This window comes from Physeter macrocephalus, chromosome 21, assembly GCF_002837175.3.
Source record: "Physeter macrocephalus isolate SW-GA chromosome 21, ASM283717v5, whole genome shotgun sequence".
NCBI classification, from domain to species: domain Eukaryota; kingdom Metazoa; phylum Chordata; class Mammalia; order Artiodactyla; family Physeteridae; genus Physeter; species Physeter macrocephalus.
In genome coordinates this window covers 34,842,133-34,850,810 of record NC_041234.1, presented here as the reverse complement: position 1 = coordinate 34,850,810, position 8,678 = coordinate 34,842,133, and the positions used below count along the sequence as shown (strand labels likewise).

The window sequence follows — 8,678 nt, the reverse complement described above, 5'->3', positions numbered from 1 at the left end:
GTGTATGGACATAGAGTCTGTCATACAGAGTGAAGTAAATCAGAAAGAGAAAAACAAATACCATATGCTAACACATATATATGGAATCTAAAATCAAAAGGTCATGAAGAACCTAGGGGCATATGAGAATAAAGATGCAGACCTACTAGAGAATGGACTTGAGGATATGGGGAGGGGGTAGGGTAAGCTGGGACAAAGTGAGAGAGTGGCATGGACATATATACACTACCAAACGTAAAACAGATAGCTAGTGGGAAGCAGCCGCATAGCACAGGGAGATCAGCTTGGTGCTTTGTGACCACATAGAGGGGTGGGACAGGGAGGGTGGGAGGAAGGGAGATGCAAGAGGGAAGAGATATGGGGATATATGTATATGTATAACTGATTCACTTTGTTATAAAGCAGAAACTAACACACCAGTGTAAAGCAATTATACTCCAAAAAAATGTTAAAAGAATAAAATAAAGATAATACACCTAACTTTCAGAGGTGAAGAAAGGATCAGATAAGATAATTCATTAAACATTTTTAGTTTTGTGACTATAAAATAAGTAATCCATTAAAAAAAAACTTTCTGTTATAAAAAAATAAATAAAGTGGCAGAGCCCGGTGGGGGGGGAGAATTAATATTTTTTAAATGACCATACTACCCAAGATGATCTACAGATTTGATGCCATCCTTATCAAAGTACCAATGAAATATTTCACTGAACTGGAACAAAGCATCCTACAATTTGTATGGCATCACACACACACTAAATCCCAAGTATCCAAAACAGTCTGAGAAAGAAGAAAAAGCTGGAGGTATCATGCTCCCTGATTTCAAAATATACTAAAAATCTACACTAATCAAAACAGTATGGTACTGGCACAGAAACAGACACATATATCAATGGAACAGAATAGGAGCCCAGAAATAAACCCACATTTATATGGTTAATTAATCTATGACAAAGGAGGCACAAATATTCAATATGAGAAAGACAGCATCTTCAATAAATGATGGTGGAAAAACTAAATAGCCATATGCCAAAAAAAATCAAACTGGACTACTTTTTCATACCTTGTAAAAAGTAAATTCAAATGGATTAAAGACTTAAATGTAACACTTGAAACCATAAAATTCATAGAAGAATCACAGGCAATACATTCTCTGACATTAATCTTAGCAACGTGCTTTTGGATAGGTCTCCTCAGGCAAGGGAAATAAAATGGGACTACATCAAAATAAAAAGCTTTTGCACAGCAAAGGAAACTATCAACAAAATGAAATGAGAGATGATATTTGCAAATGATATATCCAACAAGAGTTTAATATGCAAAATATGAAAAGAACTCATACAACACAACATCAAAAAAACAAACAACCCAAGTAAAAAATGGGTATAGGGCTCTTTTCGTGCCTAGTGCAGCCATGGCTCATGGTCCCAAGAAGCACCTGAAGCATGTAGCAGCTCCAAAGCATTGAATGCTGGATAAACTGACTGGTGTGTTTGCTCCTCGTCCATCTACCGGTCCCCACAAGCTAAGAGAATGTCACCTCCTAATCATTTTCCTAAGGAACAGACTTAAGTATGCCCTAACAGGAGATGAAATAAAGAAGATCTGCATGCAGTGTTTCATTTGGATTGATGGCAAGGTCCGCACTGATATAACCTACTACTGGTTTTATGGATGTCATCAGCATTGAAAAGACTGGAGAGAATTTTCGTCTGATCTATGGCACCAAGAGTCGCTTTGCTGTTCATTGTATTACACCTGAGGAGGCCAAGTATAAGTTGTGCAAAATGAGAAAGATCTTTGTGCGGACAAAAGGAATCCCTCATCTGGTGACCCATGATGCTCCCACCATCCACTACCCTGATCCCCTCATCAAGGTGAATAACACCATTCAAATTGATTTGGAGACTGGCAAGATTGCTGATTTCATCAAATTTGACACTGGTAACCTGTGCATGGTGACTGGAGGTGCTAACCTGGGAAGAATTGGTGTGATCACTAACCGGGAGAGACATCCTGGTTCTTTTGATGTAGTTCGTGTGAAAGATGCCAGTGGCAAGAGCTTTGCCACCCGGCTCTCCAACATTTTCATTATTGGCAAAGGCAAAAAACCATGGATCTCTCTTCCTCATAGAAAGGGTATCCGCCTTACCATTGCTGAGGAGAGAGACAAGAGACTGGTGGCCAAACACAGCAGTGGATAAAATGATCTCTAAGCGACATGATTGGAAAAGTCTTTGTACTTAAATATAATACCACGTTAAAAAATGGGCATAGGACCTAAATAGATATTTTTCCAAAGAAGACATACATATGGCCAACAGACACATGAAAAGATGCTCAACATCACTAATCGTCAGAGAAATGCAAATCAAAATCACAATGAGATACCACCTCACACATGTCATAATGGCTATTACCAAATAGACAACAAAATACAAGTGTTGGTGAAGATGTGGAGAAAAGTGAACACTCCAGCACTGTTGGTGGAAATACAAATTGGTGCAGCCAGTATGGAAAACAGTATGGAAGTTCCTTGAAATTTAAAAATAGAACTCTCATATAATTCAGCAATTCCACTTCAGGGTATTTACCCAAAGAAAACAAAAATACTAATTCAGGGCTTCCCTGGTGGTGCAGTGGTTGAGAGTCCACCTGCCGATGCAGGGGACATGGGTTCGTGCTCCGGTCCGGGAAGATCCCACATGCCGTGGAGTGGCTGGGCCTGTGAGCCATGGCCACTGAGCCTGCACGTCCGGAGCGTGTGCTCCACAACGGGAGAGACCACAACAGTGAGGGGCCCGCGTACCACACACACACACACACACAAAATACTAATTCAAAAGTTATGTGCACTTCAATGTTTATTGCCGCATTATTTACAATAGCCAAGATAGTAAAGCAACCTAGGTGTCCATAAATAGACAAATGGATACAGAAGATATGGTATTGTATCTCAATAATTTTTTAAAAAATTTTAATACATTGAATTGGATTGAGTTGGATGGAAATGAAAATAAATCATATCAAAATTTGAAGAATAAAGCTAACGCAGTGCTAACATGGCTGTTTCCACATTTGTGATCAACCAGTGTAATCCATCACATTAACAGACTAAACAAGAAACATAATCATATCAACTGATACAGAAAAGCATTTGACAAAAATTCAACATCCATTCATGATGAAAAAATAATGCTCAGAATAATAGTGATAGACAGAAATTTTCTTAATTTGACACAGAGAATGTAAAAAAGAAACTATAATGTTACACAAAATGATGAAAGAATGTTTTCCCCTAAGATATGGAATAAGGCAAGAATTCCACTTTCACCACTTCAACATTATACTGGAAGTTCTCACCAGTACAATGGGCAAGAAAACAAAATAAAAATCATATATACTGAAAATATAGAAATAAAACTGTCTAAATTTGCAGAAAGGCAAAATAATCTGCATAGAAAATCCCAAGATATTCACATACACAAAACCTAGTACAAATAAGTGAGTTCAGCAAGGTAACAGTATACAAGAAAAACATACAGAAATCAAACATATTTCTATATGCTAGCAATGAACATGTGGAACCTAAAATTAAAAATACCATCCCTATTACAATTGTTAAAAAAATTAAATAGATGTTAACCTAACAAAACACACACAATACTTGTATGCTAAAAACTACAAAATGCTGAAGAAAGAAATCAAAGACCTAATTATGTGGGGACATACCATGTTCAAGCTTTAGAAAGCCTATTATAGTAAAAATGTCAATTATCTCCAATTAATACACAGGGTTAATGGAATTCCTATCAAAACCCCAATGCCCAGAAAGATTTTTTAAATATTGAAATAAAATTTAAATTTTTATATGAAAATCTGGGAAATTAGATGTCAATAGGGTCCTTGAAAAGCTCCAATGTATTCTTGGGAATCAGAGTGCCACATGCATATGCAGGTCTGTGTTTATGACTAAGGTTGTGTGTACACTGGGGAAATACCTGAGAAAGACTTAGGCTCTCACCTCTGCCTATTAATGAGGCTCTGTGCAAGTAGGAAGTTAAGGTTAAGACAGAGTTGTAAACTGCCTGATGAACTAATAAAAGCATGTCCCCAATAAAAACACAGAGCCCCTCAGAAAAGACAAGGAGTGTTACTATTTCCAGACATTTAAAGAATCTCTGTTAGGGGCTTCCCTGCTGGCACAGTAGTTAAGAATCTGCCTGCCAATGCAGGGGACACAGGTTCGAGCCCTGATCCAGGAAAATCCCACAGGCTGCAGAGCAATTAAGTCCATGGGCCACAACTACTGAGCCTGCCCTCTAGAGCCCATAAGCCACAACTACTGAAGCTCACATGCCTAGAGCCCATGCTCCGCAACAAGAGAAGCCACCACAATGAGAAGCCGAGGCACTGTAATGAAGAGTAGCCCCCGCTCGCTATAACTAGAGAAAGCCCACGAGCAGCAACAAAGACTTAACTCAGCCAAAAATAAATAAATAAATAAATAAATTTATTTATTTTTTTAAAAAAAGAATCTCTTTTGGTCATTAGCTAACCACTTTGCTCACCAAGCAGACTTCAGTGGTCACACATGACAAAGAATACAGGCTTTACAAAATTAATTCAGAAAAGACACTAAATTAAAAAAAAAAAAAGAGCAACAATAACAAAACAGGGGAAAATGAAAGAATCTGACTTCCAGAGTTGCCACATTTTATATATACATACACACACACACACACACACACACATATATGTTACTGAGGTAACACTGATTTATAACATTATATAAGTTTCATGTGTACAACATTATATTTCTAATTCTGTATAGCCTACATGCTCACCACCAAAAATTTATTTTCCATCCGGCACCATACAGTTTAGCCCCCTTACCCATTTTGCACTACCCCTCCATACCACCCCCTCTGATAACCACTACTCTGTTTTCTGTATCTATGTGTTTGTTTTTGTGTGGTTTGTTTTGTTCATTTATTTACACATTATATTATTGCAAATGTCCAGTTTTCAACAACAATAACAAAAAAATGAGGCATGCCAAAAACCAAGAAACTATGGTTCATATACAGGAAAAAAGCAATCAGTTGAAACTGTCCCTGGGGAAGCCCAGAGGGTAGACTTAAAGATAAATATATTAAATCAACTGTCTTAAATATGTTCAAAGAGCTTAAGGAAGTTATGTGAATAATGTCTAAATACATAAAGAATATCAATAAAGAGATAAAAATTAAACAAAGGAACAAAATTAAAATTCTGGAGCTGTAACGTTAAATACTGAAATACAAAATTCACTAGAGGGATTCAATAGTAGATTTTTGCAGGAATAAAAAAGAATCATCAAAAAAGGATCAATTAAAGTATCCACTCTGAAGAGCAGAAAGAAAAAAGAATGAAGGAAAATGATCCAGACCTAGGAGACCTGTGGGACAGTAATAAACATATCGACATGTGCATAATGGAAGTTTAAGCAAAAGAGAAGGGAAATGGAGAAAAAGAATATTTGAAAAAATAATAGGGGCTTCCCTGGTGGCACAATGGTTAAGAATCCACCTGCCAATGCAGGGGACACAGGTTCGAACCCTGGTCCAGGAAGATCCCACATGCCGTGGAGCAACTAAGCCCATGTGCCACAACTACTGAGCCTACACTCTAGAGTCCGTGAGCCACAACTACTGACCCCGCATGCTACAACTACTGAAGCCCGTGTGCTTAGACCCTGTGCTCCACAACAAGAGAAGCCACCACAATGAGAAGCCCATGCACTGCAATGAAGAGTAGCCTCCACTCGCCACAACTAGAGAAAGCCCACACACAGCAACGAAGATCCAACAGAGCCAAAAATAAATAAAATAAATAAATGTTTTTAAAAATAGCTAAAACTTCACAAATTTAATCAAATACATGAATCCATACATCCAAGAACCTCAAGGAACTCCAATGAGTTAAACTCAGAGAGATCTACACCAAGACACATTATAATCACATCACTAAAAGATAAAGACAAGAAGAAAATCTTGAAAGCAATAGGAGATAAATGACTCATCATATATAAGGGATCCTCAATAAAAATTAACAGCCGATTTCTTATCAGATACAATGGTGATTACATGTTTAAAGTGCTGAGGGCCTGCGCTGGAGCCCACACCGAGCTCTGTGCCCCCTAGCCTTCCAGGGTGGCCCTGCACCCAGTTGTCACTGAGGCACTGTGCCCCACATTCTCTGCTGCCCCGGCCGGCTGGCTCAGGTGTTGCATTGCTCCCCTTTGCTCGCCCACTCCCTCCTGCACACCTGAGGCACCGCTGTCCCATGGCCAATGATGAAAGTCTCAGTGCTCCAAGCTCCCAGGACAGCGCTGCCACTGCCGAAGGTGCCGGCCACCCTGCCACCGCTGCCTCCACAGAACCCAAGATCACAAAAGTCACCCTGAAGACACTGAAGAAGAAAGAGTACTTCACGGTGTCCAAGAATAGCTCCGCCCTGCAGTTCAAGGAATAAATCTCTAAATGTTTCAAATCACATACCAAACAACTTGTGTTGATATTGCTGGAAAAGTTTTAAAAGATCAAGATACTTTGAGTCAGCATGGAATTTACGATGGACTTGTTGTTCACCTCATCATCAAAACACAAAACAGACCTCAGGATCATTCAGCTCAGCAAAAAAACACCAGTGGAAGCAGTGCTACCACATCATCAGCTCCTAATAGTAACTCCACATTTGGTTCTGTTGCTAGCAACCTTTTTGGTTTAGGTGGCCTTAGAGGACTTGCAGGTCTGAGTAGCTTGGGTCTGAATACTACCAACTTCTTTGAACTACAAAGCCAGGTGCAGCATCCACTTGTGTCCAATCCTGAAATAATGGTCCAGATCATGGAGAATCCCTTTGTCCAGAGCATGCTTTCAAATCCTGACCTGATGAGGCAGTTAATTATGGCCAATACACAAATGCAGCAATTGATACAGAGAAATCCAGAAATGAGTTATATGCTGAATAATCCAGATATTGTGAGACAAATATTGGAACTTGCCAAGAATCCAGCAATGATGCAGGAAATAATGAGAAACCAGGACCGAGCCTTGACCAACCTAGAAAGCATCCCAGAGGATACTACAATGCTTTATGGTGCATGTACCCAGATATTCAGGAACCAATGCTGAGTGCTGCACAAGAACAGTTTGGTGGTAAACCATTTGCTTCCTTAGTGAGCAATATATCCTCAGGTGAAAGTAGTTAACCTTCCCATACAGAAAATAAAGATCGATTACCCAAAACGTGGGCTCCACAGGCTTCTCAGAATTCATCAGCTTCTGAGGGAGGCACTCAGAAGTGCCTTGGAGGCATTAGTGATAGTGCTGTCAGTGGCACTGCTGGGCAGAGTTCTCTGCCAAATTTGGGGCCTGGAGTAAGAGCTAGTATGTTCAACACACCAGGAATGCAGAGCTTGTTGCAACAAATAACTGAAAACTCACAATTTATGCAAAATATGTTGTCTGCCCCCTACATGAGAAGCATAATGCAGTCACTAAGCCAGGTCCCTGACCTTGCTGCACAGATGCAGATTGCTGATAATTTATTGGCAATGTCATACCCTAGAGCAATGCAGGCCTTGTTACAGATTCAGCAGGGTTTATGTCTGTAACAATAGGAAATATCAATGAAATTAAAAGCTGGTTCTTTGAAAAGATAAACAAAATTGATAAACCTTTAGCCAGACTCATCAAGAAAATAAAGAGAGAGGGCTCAAATCAAAATTAGAAATGAAAAAGGAGAAGTTAAAACAGACACCACAGAAATACAAAGGATCATAAGAGACTACTATAAGCAACTATATGCCAGTAAAATGGAAAACCTAGAAGAAATGGACAAATTCTTAGAAAGGTACAATCTCCCAAGACTGAACCAGGAAGAAGTAGAAAATATGAACAGACCAATCACAAGTACTTAAATAGAAACTGATTTTAAAACTCCCAACAAACAAAAGTCCAGGACCAGATGGCTTCACAGACAAATTCTATCAAACATTTTGAGAAGAGTTAACACCTATCTTCTGGAACTATTCCAAAAAAACTGCAGAGGAAGGAATACTCCCAAGCTCATTCTATGAGGTCAACATCACCCTGATACCAAAACCAGACAAAGATACCAGAGAAAAAGAAAATTACAGGCCAATATCACTGACAAACATAGACATAAAAATCCTTATCAAAATACTAGCAAACTGAATTCAACAATACATTAAAAGGATCAGACAACATGATCAAGTGGATTTATAGCAGGGGTGCAAGGATTTTTCAATATATGCAAATCAATCAGTGTGATACACCATATTTAAAAAACGAATACCAAAAACCATATATGATCATCTCAATAGATAAAGAAAAAGGTTTTGACAATATTCAACACTGATTTATGATAAAAACCCTGCAAAAAGTAGGCATAGAGGGAACTTTCCTCAACATAATAAAGGCCATATATGACAAACCCACAGCCAACATTGTCCTCAATGGTGAAAAACTGAAACCATTTCCACTAAGATCAGGAACAAGACAAGGTTGCCCACTCTCACCACTCTTATTCAACATAGTTTTGGAAGTTCTAGCCACAGCAATCAGAGAAGAAAAAGAAATAAAAGGAATCCAAATAGGAAAAGAAGAAGT

At 38.7% G+C, this 8,678-nt stretch overlaps 2 pseudogenes; both read left to right on the top strand.

Annotated features, from left to right (window-relative positions):
* Positions 1-1,414: 1,414 nt before the first annotated feature.
* On the top strand, positions 1,415-2,204 carry LOC102978604 (40S ribosomal protein S4-like; annotated as a pseudogene).
* A 4,123-nt stretch (positions 2,205-6,327) lies between these two features.
* On the top strand, positions 6,328-7,660 carry LOC102978887 (ubiquilin-1-like; annotated as a pseudogene).
* The last annotated feature ends 1,018 nt before the right edge of the window (positions 7,661-8,678 follow it).